Consider the following 15,809-nt stretch of genomic DNA (forward strand, 5'->3'; position numbering starts at 1 on the left):
ACCGGAAGCCCAGCAGAACGGTAGGCCTCTATAATTGGTTCTTTGATCCATCGAGCCAAGGTGGCTTTAGAAGCCTGCAACCCCTTGCGCGGACCGGCGACAAGGACAAAAAGTGCATCGGAACGGCGCATGGGCGCCGTGCGGGAAATGTAGATCCTGAGTGCTCTCACCAGATCTAGCAAACGCAAGTCCCTTTCATACCGGTGAACCGGATGAGGATAAAAGGAAGGCAATGATATATCCTGATTAAGATGAAACGAGGATACGACCTTAGGGAGAAACTCCGGAATGGGGCGCAGCACAACCTTGTCCTGGTGGAACACCAAGAAGGGAGCCTTGGATGACAGAGCAGCCAGCTCAGACACTCGCCGAAGCGATGTGATCGCAACAAGAAACGCCACTTTCTGTGACAGGCGAGAAAAAGAAACTTCTTTGAGAGGCTCGAAGGGCGGCTTCTGGAGAGCCACTAGTACCCTGTTCAGATCCCATGGATCCAACGGCCGCTTGTACGGGGGCACAATATGACAGACCCCCTGCAGGAACGTGCGCACCTTAGGAAGACGTGCTAGACGCTTCTGAAAAAACACGGATAGTGCCGAGACTTGCCCTTTAAGGGAGCCGAGCGACAAGCCCTTTTCCAACCCTGATTGCAGGAAAGATAGAAAAGTGGGCAATGCAAATGGCCAGGGAGACACTCCCTGAGCAGAGCACCAGGTTAAGAAAATCTTCCACGTTCTGTGGTAGATCTTAGCAGAAGTTGACTTCCTAGCTTGTCTCATTGTGGCTACCACTCCCTGGGATAATCCTGTTGACGATAGGATCCAGGACTCAATGGCCACACAGTCAGGTTCAGGGCCGCAGAATTCTGATGGAAAAACGGCCCTTGAGACAGCAGGTCTGGACGGTCTGGAAGCGACCACGGTCGGCCGACCGTGAGATGCCACAGATCCGGATACCACGATCTCCTCGGCCAGTCTGGGGCGACGAGTATGATGCGGCTGCAATCGGATCTGATCTTGCGTAGTACTCTGGGCAAGAGTGCCAGAGGCGGGAATACATATGGGAGGCGGAAGTGCGACCAATCTTGCACCAAGGCGTCTGCCGCCAGCGCTCTTTGATCTCGCGACCGCGCCATGAATGCCGGGACCTTGTTGTTGTGCCGAGACGCCATTAGGTCGACGTCCGGCACTCCCCATCGGCGACAGATTTCCTGAAACACGTCCGGGTGAAGGGACCATTCCCCCGCGTCCATGCCCTGGCGACTGAGGAAGTCTGCTTCCCAGTTTTCTACGCCCGGGATGTGAACTGCGGATATGGTGGATGCTCTTTCCTCCACCCACATCAGAATGCGCCGGACTTCCTGAAAGGCTTGCCGGCTGCGCGTCCCTCCTTGGTGGTTGATGTATGCCACCGCTGTGGAGTTGTCCGATTGGATTCGGATCTGCTTTCCTTCCAGCCACTGTTGGAAGGCCAGTAGGGCAAGATACACTGCCCTGATTTCCAGAACATTGATCTGAAGGGTGGACTCCTGCTGAGTCCACGTCCCCTGAGCCCTGTGGTGTAGAAACACTGCTCCCCACCCCGACAGACTCGCATCTGTCGTGACTACTGCCCAGGATGGGGGCAGGAAGGATCTTCCCTGAGACAATGAGGTGGGAAGGAGCCACCATTGCAGAGAGTCCTTGGCCGTCTGGGAAAGAGAGACTTTCCTGTCTAGGGAAGTCGTCTTCCCGTCCCATTGGCGGAGAATGTCCCATTGAAGTGGACGCAGATGAAACTGCGCAAAGGGAACTGCTTCCATGGCTGCCACCATCTTCCCTAGGAAGTGCATGAGGCGCCGTAAGGGGTGCGACTGGCCCTGAAGGAGCGATTGCACCCCTGTCTGTAGGGACCGCTGCTTGTTTAGCGGAAGCTTCACTCTCGCTGCTCGAGTATGAAACTCCATGCCAAGATACGTTAGTGACTGTGTCGGTGACAGATTTGACTTTGGAAAGTTGATGATCCATCCAAAAGTCTGGAGAGTCTCCAGCGTAGCCTGTAGACTGAGTTGGCATGCCTCTTGAGAGGGTGCCTTGACAAGTAGATCGTCTAGGTAAGGGATCACCGAGTGTCCCTGAGAGTGCAAGACTGCTACCACCGCCGCCATGACCTTGGTGAAGACCCGTGGGGCTGTCGCCAGACCAAATGGCAGAGCTACGAACTGAAAATGGTCGTCTCCTATCACAAAACGTAGAAAACGTTGATGTTCTGTAGCAATTGGCACGTGGAGATAAGCATCCTTGATGTCTATTGAGGCAAGGAAGTCTCCTTGAGACATTGAGGCAATGACAGAACGGAGGGTTTCCATCCGGAACCTCCTGGCGTGCACATGTTTGTTGAGCAGTTTTAGGTCCAGAACAGGACGGAATGAGCCGTCCTTTTTTGGCACCACAAAGAGATTGGAGTAAAACCCTCTCCCTTGTTCCTGAAACGGTACAGGAACCACTACTCCCTCCGCTCTTAGGGAGTCCACCGCCTGCCGCAGGACATCTACACGGTCTGGGTGTGGGGAGGTTCTGAAGAACCGAGCTGGAGGACGAGAACTGAACTCGATTCTGTACCCGCGCGACAAAATGTCCGTCACCCACCGGTCTTTGACCTGTGACATCCAAGTGTCGTAAAAGCGGAAGAGCCTGCCCCCGACCGGAGATGCGGAGGGAGGGGACTGGAAGTCATGAGGTAGCCGCTTTGGAAGCGGTTCCTCCATTTGCTTTCTTGGGGCGTGAATGAGCCCTCCAGGAATCTGAGTTTCTTTGCGTCCTCTGAGTCCCTTTGGACGAGGAGAATTGTGTTTTGCCCGAACCTCGAAAGGACTGAAACTTCTGCTGCCACTTTCTCTGCTGAGGTTTGCTTGATCTGGGCTGGGGTAAAGAGGAGTCTTTACCCTTGGACTGTTTAATGATGTCAGCCAGTGGCTCGCCAAACAGTCTTTCTCTAGACAAAGGCAAGCTGGTTAAACATTTTTTGGAACCAGCATCTGCTTTCCAGTCCTTTAACCACAATGCCCTGCGCAAAACTACCGAATTGGCAGACGCCATTGAGGTGCGGCTGGTAGATTCTAGGACCGCATTGATAGCGTAAGACGCAAACGCGGACATCTGCGAGGTAAGGGACGCCACTTGCGGCACCGCTGGATGTAAGATAGCATCCACTTTCGCTAAACCAGCTGAAATAGCTTGTAGCGCCCATACGGCTGCGAATGCTGGAGCAAACGACGCGCCGATAGCTTCATAGACAGATTTTAACCAAAGGTCCATCTGTCTGTCATTGGCATCTTTAAGTGAAGCCCCATCTTCCACTGCAACTATGGATCTAGCTGCAAGTTTGGAAATCGGGGGATCCACCTTTGGACACTGGGTCCAGCGCTTGACCACCTCAGGGGGGAAAGGATAACGTGTATCCTTAGAACGTTTAGAGAAACGCTTTTCTGGATGAGCATCGTGTTTCTGGATTGATTCTCTGAAGTCAGAGTGATCCAACAGAGCACTTAATTTACGCTTGGGATAGAGGAAACGAAATTTCTCCTGCTCTGCCGCTGCCTCTTCTGCTGAAGGGGTTGGGGGAGAAATATCTAACAGCCTATTGATGGCTGAGATAAGATCGTTTACCATGGCGTCCCCATCCGGGGTATCCAGATTGAGAGGGGTTCCAGGATTAGACTCCTGATCACTCTCTTCAGACACATCACAGGGAGACTGATTGCGCTGAGACCCTGAGCAGTGTGATGACGTCGAGGGTCTTTCCCAGCGAGCCCGCTTGGGGTGGCTGGGGCAATCATCTGAGTCATCATACTCATCCTGAGAGGCCGGGGACCCCCTTGCAGTCTGGATTAAATCCAACTGCGGAGGGTTAGAGGACATAGACCTCGCCGTGTCCATAGACTGAGCCCCAGGCATGGATTGCAAAGTTTCCAGGATTTTTGCCATAGTCACCGACATATTAACCGCAAAAACTGCAAAGTCTGACCCTGACACCGGGGCAGGACTTACAGGCGTCTCAGCCTGGGTCACTATCTCTCCTGACTCCGGCTGGCGAAGCAGCACCGGATCTGAGCATTGCACACAATGGGGGTCTTTGGAACCTGCTGGTAGAGCAGTCCCACAAGCAGCACACACAGTGCACACAGCCCTAGCCTTGGCAGCTTTGCGTCTTGTGGATGACATGCTGCTGCTTCCTCAGAGCGATCTGGGGTATTCAGCCAGGAAGCGACCTCACAGTGCAAGAAATCAATAAATCTCTATGTCCAGTGACACAATACACTAACATACACTGAGGCACTAGAGGGGCCAGCTGAAAAGCCGCTTACCGCCCGCTAAAGAGCGGGTGTGTGGTCTTCCAAAGCCCCTCAGTCTAGGTCTCCCAGAGCCTTGCGTCCTTCTTCCAGCCAGCCATGCATGTAATGGCTGCCGGCGTCCTGAGGGAAGAAGGGGGGCGGGCCCTGGGCGTTCCTGACCAAGAGCGGGAAGCCTGCTCCCTCTGTGCCTAGTGTGAGGGCTGGAGCATGTAAATCAGGCTCCAGCCCTCCTCGCTGCCGTGAAACAGCGTCTCTCCCCTACCCTGATTGACAGGGTGGGGGCGGGAACGATCGGAGCTGCCGGCGTCCTAGGCCCAAAAGCCGGGGACTAGAGTTATAAACGCCGCCGCCGTAAAAGCGCGGTCGGCGTATCCCCGGCGCACCACAAGTCACAGCAGCGCCGCCCGGTCCAGTGAGGGTCGGCGCTGCGTTCCCAGAACACAAAGTCCCCCAGATGACTGTAGGAACACCAGCTCAGTGTACGGTCCCCGGCGCACTACAACACCCAGCCAGCCCGGAGTGTGTCTGTGCCTGCCGGGGACACAGAGTACCTGTATGATGCAGGGCCCGGTCCCTGATGGTACTCCTGCTCCGTATCCATCAGGTTCTGATGGGTCTGTGGATGGAGCCCGGCGACAGAGCTTTGAGGCCGGCAGGATCCCACTTCCACAGAACCCCCAAGGGGATGTGGAAGGAAAAACAGCATGTCAGGCTCCAGCCCTGTACCAGCAATAGGTACCTCAACCTTACAACACCATCCAGGGGTGAGAAGGGAGCATGCTGGGAACACTATATGTGTCCTCTTTTCTTCCATCCGAACTAGTCAGCAGCTACTGCTGACTAAAATCTGTGGAGCTATGCATGGAATGTCTGACCTCCTTCGCACACAAAGCTAAAACTGGAGTACCCGTGATACCACGGGGGGGTATAGCCAGAGAGGGAGGGGCCTTGCACTTTTAGTGTAGTGCTTTGTGTGGCCTCCAGAGGGCAGTAGCTATACCCCAATCGTCTGGGTCTCCCAATAGAGCGCTGAAGAAAAGAATATCCTTCACGTTCTGTGGTAGATCTTAGCGGACGTGGGCTTCCTAGCCTGTCTCATGGTGGCAACGACCCCTTGGGATAAGCCTGAAGACGCTAGGATCCAGGACTCAATGGCCACACAGTCAGGGTCAGGGCCGCAGAATTCCGATGGAAAAACGGCCCTTGGGACAGTAAGTCTGGTCGGTCTGGTAGTGCCGACGGTTGGCCGACCGTGAGATGCCACAGATCCGGATACGACGCCCTCCTTGGCCAGTCTGGGGCGACGAGTATGACGCGGCTGCAGTCGGATCTGATCTTGCGTAGCACTCTGGGCAAGAGTGCCAGAGGTGGAAACACATAAGGGAGCCGGAACTGCGACCAATCTTGCACTAAGGCGTCTGCCGCCAGAGTTCTGTGATCGCGAGACCGTGCTATGAAGGTTGGGACCTTGTTGTTGTGCCTGGACGCCATTAGGTCGACGTCCGGCCTTCCCCAGCGGCTACAGATTTCCTGAAACACGTCCGGGCGAAGGGGCCATTCCCCTGCGTCCATGCCCTGGCGGCTGAGGAAGTCTGCTTCCCAGTTTTCTACGCCGGGGATGTGAACTGCGGATACGGTGGAGGCCGTGGCTTCCACCCACGTCAGAATCCGCCGGACTTCCTGGAAGGCTTGCCGACTGCGTGTCCCTCCTTGGTGATTGATGTATGCCACCGCTGTGGAGTTGTCCGACTGAATTCGGATCTGCTTTCCTTCCAGCCACTGCTGGAAGGCTAGAAGGGCAAGATACACTGCTCTGATTTCCAGAACATGGATCTGAAGGGTGGACTCCTGCTGAGTCCACGTACCCTGAGCCCTGTGGTGGAGAAAAAACTGCTCCCCACCCTGACAGACTCGCGCCTGTCGTGACTACCGCCCAAGACGGTGGTAGGAAGGATCTTCCCTGTGATAATGAGGTGGGAAGAAGCCACCATTGCAGAGAGTCCTTCTGTGAAAAGGAGACTTTCCTGTTCAGGGATGTTGACTTCCCGTCCCATTGGCGGAGAATGTCCCAATAAGAGGACGCAGATGAAACTGCGCAAACGGAACCGCCTCCATTGCCGCCATCATCTTCCCGAGGAAGTGCATGAGGCGTCTTAAGGAGTGCGACTGACCTTGACGGAGAGTCTGCACCCCAGTCTGTAGTGACCGCTGCTTGTCCAGCGGAAGCTTCACTATCGCTGAGAGAGTATGAAACTCCATGCCAAGATACGTTAGTGATTGGGTCGGTGACAGGTTTGACTTTGAGAAGTCGATGATCCACCCGAACGTCTGGAGAGTCTCCAGCGCAACATTCAGGCTGAATTGGCATGCCTCTTGAGAGGGTGCCTTGACAAGTAGATCGTCCAAGTAAGGGATCACAGAGTGTCCCTGTGAGTGCAAGACTGCTACCACTGCCGCCATGACCTTGGTGAACACCCGTGGGGTTGTCGCCAGACCGAATGGCAGAGCTACGAACTGAAGATGGTCGTCTCCCATCACAAAACGTAGAAAACATTTGTGCTCTGTAGCAATCGGCACGTGGAGATAAGCATCTTTGATGTCTATTGATGCTAGGAAATATCCTTGAGACATTGAGGCAATGACGGAGCGGAGGGTTTCATCCGGAACCGCCTGGCCTCCACGTGCTTGTTGAGCAGTTTTAGGTCCAGAACGGAACGGAAAGAGCCATCCTTTTTTGGCACCACAACCAGATTGGAGGAAAACCGTGTCTTGTTCCTGAAGAGGAACAGGGATTACCACTCCTTCTGCCTGCAGAAGAGCATCGGCTCGGTGGGGAGGTGGGGACGTTCTGAAGAATCGAGTCGGAGGACGAGAACAGAACTCTGTCCTGTGCACGTGGGCACAATGTCCCTCACCCACCGGTCTGTGACCTGTGGCAGCTAAATGTCGCCAAAGGCGAGCGAGTCTGCCATCAACCGCGTATGCGGAGAGATGAGAGAGCTGAGAGTCATGAGGAGACCGCCTTGGTAGCGGTCCCTCCGGCTGCCTTCCTTGGGCGTGATTGAGCCCCCGGAAGCTGAGCCCCTCTGAGGATTTTCAGCTCTTTTGGACGAGGACAATTGGGACCTGCCCGAGCTTGGGAAGGACCGAAACCTCGACTGTCTTTCCAGGACAGCATTAATAGGGTAAGTCGCAATGCAGACATTGCGAGGATACGGACGCCCCTGCGGCACAAATGTACATATGCTCAAGACCAGCTGTGCAAGGACAGCTGAAAAGCTTAGGGTGCCCATACGGCTGTAAATGCCGGAGCAACCGACACGCCGATAGCCTCATAGACAGATTTCAACCACAGTCTATCTGTCTGGCATCTTTAAGTGAAGTCCCATCTCCACTGCAACTATAGCTCTAGCCGCAAGCCTGGAGATTGGAGAATCCACCTTTGGACCCTGGGTCCCGCGCTTGACCACGTCAGGGGGAAAAGGATAACGTGTATCCTTAATACGTTTGGAGAAAACGCTTATCTGGCAAGCGTGGTGTTCCTGGACTGCTTCTCTGAAGTCAGCGTGGCCAGAAAAATACTCAATATACGTTTGAGCTACTGAAATGGGACTTCTCCTGCTGTGAAGCTGACTCCTCCGCTGGGGGAGCTGAGGGAGAAAGATCCAACATTCCATTGATGGACGCTATAGGATCATTCCTTATGGCGTCACCATCCGGTGTATCCGGATTGAGAGCGTTGTCAGGATCAAAGTCCTGATGAGCTACGTCTGCCTCATCATACAGAGAGCCTCCTGGGACCCCCCCCGGGGAACCGATTTAATTCCCAATGAGGGTGGCCAGGGAGCAATGATTTGCCCATGGCCTGTCCGGACTGCAAGTCTCTATCCCAATGCAACTCCATCCCTGTCCTTGGACAGGGTTGACAGGTGGTTCCTTTGGCCACGTCTAGTAGAGACCCCGGCTGACCAAGTGCTCCAGGGGAGCATTGCACACAATGGGGTTCAGTGCCGTGGAACAGTGTCACATGCAGTAAAAACAGCATCGAAAGCCTGTGTTGCTTATAAGCTGCTGCCGACTAGCCATCTAGGACATAGAGCCAAGAATGGCGACCGTACAATGCAATGTATAGCATACAAGCATAAAGTACAATGAACACTGCAGCACATGCAATACAAGCAGCATAGAAAGCCTGTGCCTTGGCACCCCTGCTTTTCTGCTGCTGTAGACTAGCCATCTAGGGGAATATAGGCCAGAATATCGACCATACAGTGCAATGTATAGCATACAAGCATAAGTACAAATGAACACTGCAACCCCTGCAATACAAGCAGCATAGAAAAAACCTGTGCCTCAGCACCCCTGCTTTTCTGCTGCTGTAGTCTAGTCATTCTAGGCGAAAATAGCCCAGACTAGCGACCGTACAGTGCAGTGTATAGCATACAAGCATAAATACACATGAACACTTCAGTACATGCAATACAAGCAGCATAGAAAGCCTGTGCCTTAGCACCCCTGCTTTCCTGCTGCTGATGTGTCGCCATCTAAGAGGGCATATAGCCAAAAATAGCGACCTATGCAGAATAAGCATAAAAATACAAATGGACAACTGCGGTATTTAGTGGGGTCAGCACTTCAGGTGCCGCTTACCGCCCGCCTATAAGCGGGTGTGTGGTCGCCCTAGTCCTGTGCCTGGTCGCCCAGAGTCCGATCTCAGCTCGGACTGCAGGAATGGCTGCCGGCGTCCTTCTCCAGCTCGTGTGAGTAGGGGCGGGCCGTGGGCGTGCCCCCAAGTCAGAGCGGGAAACCGGCGTCCCACAGTGTCCAGTGAGAGGGCTGGAGCATGTAAATAAGGCTCCAGCCCTCGGCGCTGCTGATTGTACAGCGTCTCTCCCCTACCCTGATTGACAGGGTGGGGGCGGGAACGAAGCGGAGCTAGGCCGCAAAAGCCGGGGACTGGATTTATAAGCGCCGCCGCCGTAAAAGCGCGGTCGGCGCTAAGTCCCCGGCTCACTACAAGTCCCAGCCGCGCCGCCGCTCCCGGAGCGTCCGGCGCGGTAGTTCCCCATACATAAAGTCACTCAGCTAGGCTGCAGTGACTGTAACCCTTTACTGTCCCCGGCGCACTAGCACACCCAGCAAGTCTGGAGTGTGCTGTGCCTGTGTGTACGGGGACACAGAGTACCTGAATGGTGCAGGGCCATGTCCCTGAACGGTACCCAGCTCCGTATCCAGCAGGTTCTATGGGTCTGTGGATGGAGCCCGGCCTCAGGGCTTTGGGGCCGGTAAGATCCCACTTCCTCAGAGCCCCTCAGGGGGATGTGGAAGGAAAACAGCATGTGGGCTCCAGCCGCCGTACCAGCAATAGGTACCTCAACCTTACAAACCACAAGCGGGGTAAGAAGGGAGCATGCTGGGGGCCCCATATGGGCCCTCTTTTCTTCCATCCGATATAGTCAGCAGCTACTGCTGACTGAACAGTGGAGCTATGCATGGATGTCTGACCTCCTTCGCACAAAGCAGAAAACTGGTGAGCCAGTGATCCCACTGGGGGTGTATAGCCAGAAGGGGAGGGGCCTTACACTTTTTAGTGTAATGCTTTGTGTGGCCTCCGGAGGCAGTAGCTATACACCCAATCGTCTGGGTCTCCCAATAGAGCGCCGAAGAAATACACACACACACACACAGATCAGCTCTACAGGAGGGATCCGGGGCAGGATATACACAGTATATACACACACAGATCAGCTCTACAGGAGGGATCCGGAGCAGGATATACACAGTATATACACACACACACAGATCAGCTCTACAGGAGGGATCCGGGGCAGGATATACACAGTATATACACACACACACACAGATCAGCTCTACAGGAGGGATCCGGAGCAGGATATACACAGTATATACACACACACACAGATCAGCTCTACAGGAGGGATCCGGAGCAGGATATACACACACACACACAGATCAGCTCTACAGGAGGGATCCGGAGCAGGATATACACAGTACACACGCACACAGATCAGCTCTACAGGAGGGATCCGGAGCAGGATATACACAGTATATACACACACACACACAGATCAGCTCTACAGGAGGGATCCGGAGCAGGATATACACAGTATATACACACACACACAGATCAGCTCTACAGGAGGGATCCGGAGCAGGATATACACAGTATACACACACACAGATCAGCTCTACAGGAGGGATCAGGAGCAGGATATACACAGTATATACACACACAGATCAGCTCTACAGGAGGGATCCGGAGCAGGATATACACAGTATACACACACACAGATCAGCTCTACAGGAGGGATCCGGAGCAGGATATACACAGTATACACACACACAGATCAGCTCTACAGGAGGGATCCGGAGCAGGATATACACAGTATACACACACACAGATCAGCTCTACAGGAGGGATCCGGAGCAGGATATACACAGTATACACACACACAGATCAGCTCTACAGGAGGGATCCGGAGCAGGATATACACAGTATACACACACACACAGATCAGCTCTACAGGAGGGATCCGGAGCAGGATATACACAGTATATACACACACACACACACAGATCAGCTCTACAGGAGGGATCCGGGGCAGGATATACACAGTATATACACACACACAGATCAGCTCTACAGGAGGGATCCGGAGCAGGATATACACAGTACACACACACACAGATCAGCTCTACAGGAGGGATCCGGAGCAGGATATACACAGTACACACACACACAGATCAGCTCTACAGGAGGGATCCGGAGCAGGATATACACAGTACACACACACACAGATCAGCTCTACAGGAGGGCTGCGGAGCAGGATATACACAGTACACACACACACAGATCAGCTCTACAGGAGGGCTGCGGAGCAGGATATACACAGTATATACACACACACACAGATCAGCTCTACAGGAGGGATCCGGAGCAGGATATACACAGTACACACACACACAGATCAGCTCTACAGGAGGGCTGCGGAGCAGGATATACACAGTATATACACACACACACACAGATCAGCTCTACAGGAGGGATCCGGAGCAGGATATACACAGTATACACACACACACACAGATCAGCTCTACAGGAGGGATCCGGAGCAGGATATACACAGTATACACACACACAGATCAGCTCTACAGGAAGGATCCGGAGCAGGATATACACAGTATACACACACACAGATCAGCTCTACAGGAAGGATCCGGAGCAGGATATACACAGTATATACACACACACACAGATCAGCTCTACAGGATGGATCCGGAGCAGGATATACACACACACAGATCAGCTCTACAGGAGGGATCCGGAGCAGGATATACACAGTATATACACACACAGATCAGCTCTACAGGAGGGATCCGGAGCAGGATATACACAGTATATACACACACACACAGATCAGCTCTACAGGAGGGATCCGGAGCAGGATATACACAGTATACACACACACAGATCAGCTCTACAGGAGGGATCCGGAGCAGTATATACACAGTATACACACACACACACACAGATCAGCTCTACAGGAGGGATCCGGAGCAGGATATACACAGTACACACACACACACAGATCAGCTCTACAGGAGGGATCCGGAGCAGGATATACACAGTATACACACACACACACACAGATCAGCTCTACAGGAGAGATCCGGAGCAGGATATACACAGTATACACACACACACAGATCAGCTCTACAGGATGGATCCGGAGCAGGATATACACAGTATACACACACACAGATCAGCTCTACAGGAGGGATCCGGAGCAGTATATACACAGTATACACACACACACACAGATCAGCTCTACAGGAGGGATCCGGAGCAGGATATACACAGTACACACACACACACAGATCAGCTCTACAGGAGGGATCCGGAGCAGGATATACACAGTATACACACACACACACACACACACACAGATCAGCTCTACAGGAGAGATCCGGAGCAGGATATACACAGTATACACACACACACAGATCAGCTCTACAGGAGGGATCCGGGGCAGGATATACACAGTATACACACACACAGATCAGCTCTACAGGAGGGATCCGGGGCAGGATATACACAGTATACACACACACAGATCAGCTCTACAGGAGGGATCCGGAGCAGGATATACACAGTACACACACACACAGATCAGCTCTACAGGAGGGATCCGGAGCAGGATATACACAGTATACACAGGGCGTGTCACCTGTTGCGTGACTGGAGTCATAGTCTTGCTCTGCAGCGGTTTTGCTCTCCGTATCCGAGCTGTCATTTTGATCGGAGTCTTCAGAGCTGTCGCTGATCGGAGCCATCGTGCTTGTTGTGGGCCGGGTCTTATCCATCAGATCTGTCTTTATGATGTGTAACCTGCACCTCCAAGGGTCTGTGTGGAGATAAACATGGGGGGGGGGGGATACATGATGTGATGAATCATATATACTCACAGAGACCTCCAACCCAAATACAAACTTCCACGCAACACCGACAGCGGTAGACGTGTGCCCAGCAGAGCAGGAGCGGAGGCCCCTCCGGGATGGAATCGGCCATCACCGCCTCCAGCACAGGAACGTGAGCAGCGGCAGACTGACATTCTGCAAAATGACAGATAGGGAGCCGCCTCTGGGCTGCAGCGGATGATTGAGCGGATTCTGGCCAGAAGGTCAGAGTTGGGCATGAACGCAAGATGTGGATTCCCCGGTCATCACAGATGTTACGTGAGCGATTGGGGAGGGGGGCTTACATACCCACCACACACGGGAGGGGGAAGGGGGGGGACGTACATACCCACCACACACGGGAGGGGGAAGGGGGGACGACGTACATACCCACTACACACGGGAGGGGGACGTGCATACCCACCACACACGGGAGGGGGAAGGGGGGGACGTACATACCCACCACACACGGGAGGGGGACGTACATAGCCACCACACACATGAGGGGGAAGGGGGGGGAGGGACGTACATACCCACCACACACGGGAGGGGGAAGGGGGGGGAGGGACGTACATACCCACCACACACGGGAGGGGGAAGGGGGGGAGGGACGTACATACCCACCACACACGGGAGGGGGAAGGGGGGGAGGGACGTACATACCCACCACACACGGGAGGGGGAAGGGGGGAGGGACGTACATACCAAACACACGGGAGGGGGAAGGGGGGGGAAGGGGGGGGAGGGACGTACATACCAAACACACGGGAGGGGGAAGGGGGGGGGAGGGACGTACATACCAAACACACGGGAGGGGGAAGGGGGGGGGAGGGACGTACATACCAAACACACGGGAGGGGGAAGGGGGGGGGAGGGACGTACATACCAAACACACGGGAGGGGGAAGGGGGGGGAGGGACGTACATACCCACCACACACGGGAGGGGGAAGGGGGGGAGGGACGTACATAGCCACCACACACGGGAGGGGGAAGGGGGGGAGGGACGTACATACCCACCACACACGGGAGGGGGAAGGGGGGGGAGGGACGTACATACCCACCACACACGGGAGGGGGAAGGGGGGGAGGGACGTACATACCCACCACACACGGAAGGGGGGGAGGGACGTACATACCCACCACACACGGGAGGGGGAAGGGGGGGAGGGACGTACATACCAAACACACGGGAGGGGGAAGGGGGGGGAAGGGGGGGGAAGGGGGGGGGAGGGACGTACATACCCACCACACACGGGAGGGGGAAGGAGGGGGAAGGGGGGGGGGACGTACATACCCACCACACACGGGAGGGGGAAGGGGGGGGAGGGACGTACATAGCCACCACACACGGGAGGGGGAAGGGGGGGGAGGGACGTACATAGCCACCACACACGGGAGGGGGAAGGGGGGGAGGGACGTACATACCCACCACACACGGGAGGGGGAAGGGGGGGAGGGACGTACATACCCACCACACACGGGAGGGGGAAGGGGGGGAGGGACGTACATACCCACCACACACGGGAGGGGGAAGGGGGGAGGGACGTACATACCAAACACACGGGAGGGGGAAGGGGGGGGAGGGACGTACATACCAAACACACGGGAGGGGGAAGGGGGGGGGGAGGGACGTACATACCAAACACACGGGAGGGGGAAGGGGGGGGGAGGGACGTACATACCAAACACACGGGAGGGGGAAGGGGGGGGAGGGACGTACATACCCACCACACACGGGAGGGGGAAGGGGGGGAGGGACGTACATACCCACCACACACGGGAGGGGGAAGGGGGGGAGGGACGTACATACCCACCACACACGGAAGGGGGGGAGGGACGTACATACCCACCACACACGGGAGGGGGAAGGGGGGGAAGGGGGGGGGGGAGGGACGTACATACCCACCACACACGGGAGGGGGAAGGGGGGGGGAGGGACGTACATACCCACCACACACGGGAGGGGGAAGGGGGGGGGAGGGACGTACATACCCACCACACACGGGAGGGGGAAGGGGGGGGGAGGGACGTACATACCCACCACACACGGGAGGGGGAAGGGGGGGGGGAGGGACGTACATACCCACCACACACGGGAGGGGGAAGGGGGGGGGAGGGACGTACATACCCACCACACACGGGAGGGGGAAGGGGGGGGAGGGACGTACATACCCACCACACACGGGAGGGGGAAGGGGGGGGGAGGGACGTACATACCCACCACACACGGGAGGGGGAAGGGGGGGGGAGGGACGTACATACCCACCACACACGGGAGGGGGAAGGGGGGGGGAGGGACGTACATACCCACCACACACGGGAGGGGGAAGGGGGGGGGAGGGACGTACATACCCACCACACACGGGAGGGGGGGAGGGACGTACATACCCACCACACACGGGAGGGGGGGAGGGACGTACATACCCACCACACACGGGAGGGGGGGAGGGACGTACATACCCACCACACACGGGAGGGGGGGAGGGACGTACATACCCACCACACACGGGAGGGGGGGAGGGACGTACATACCCACCACACACGGGAGGGGGGGAGGGACGTACATACCCACCACACACGGGAGGGGGGGAGGGACGTACATACCCACCACACACGGGAGGGGGGGAGGGACGTACATACCCACCACACACGGGAGGGGGGGAGGGACGTACATACCCACCACACACGGGAGGGGGGGAGGGACGTACATACCCACCACACACGGGAGGGGGGGAGGGACGTACATACCCACCACACACGGGAGGGGGGGAGGGACGTACATACCCACCACACACGGGAGGGGGGGGAGGGACGTACATACCCACCACACACGGGAGGGGGGGAGGGACGTACATACCCACCACACACGGGAGGGGGGGAGGGACGTACATACCCACCACACACGGGAGGGGGGGAGGGACGTACATACCCACCACACACGGGAGGGGGGGAGGGACGTACATACCCACCACACACGGGAGGGGGGGAGGGACGTAC

This window comes from Anomaloglossus baeobatrachus, chromosome 3 (genome assembly GCF_048569485.1).
Source record: "Anomaloglossus baeobatrachus isolate aAnoBae1 chromosome 3, aAnoBae1.hap1, whole genome shotgun sequence".
In the NCBI taxonomy this organism is placed as follows: domain Eukaryota; kingdom Metazoa; phylum Chordata; class Amphibia; order Anura; family Aromobatidae; genus Anomaloglossus; species Anomaloglossus baeobatrachus.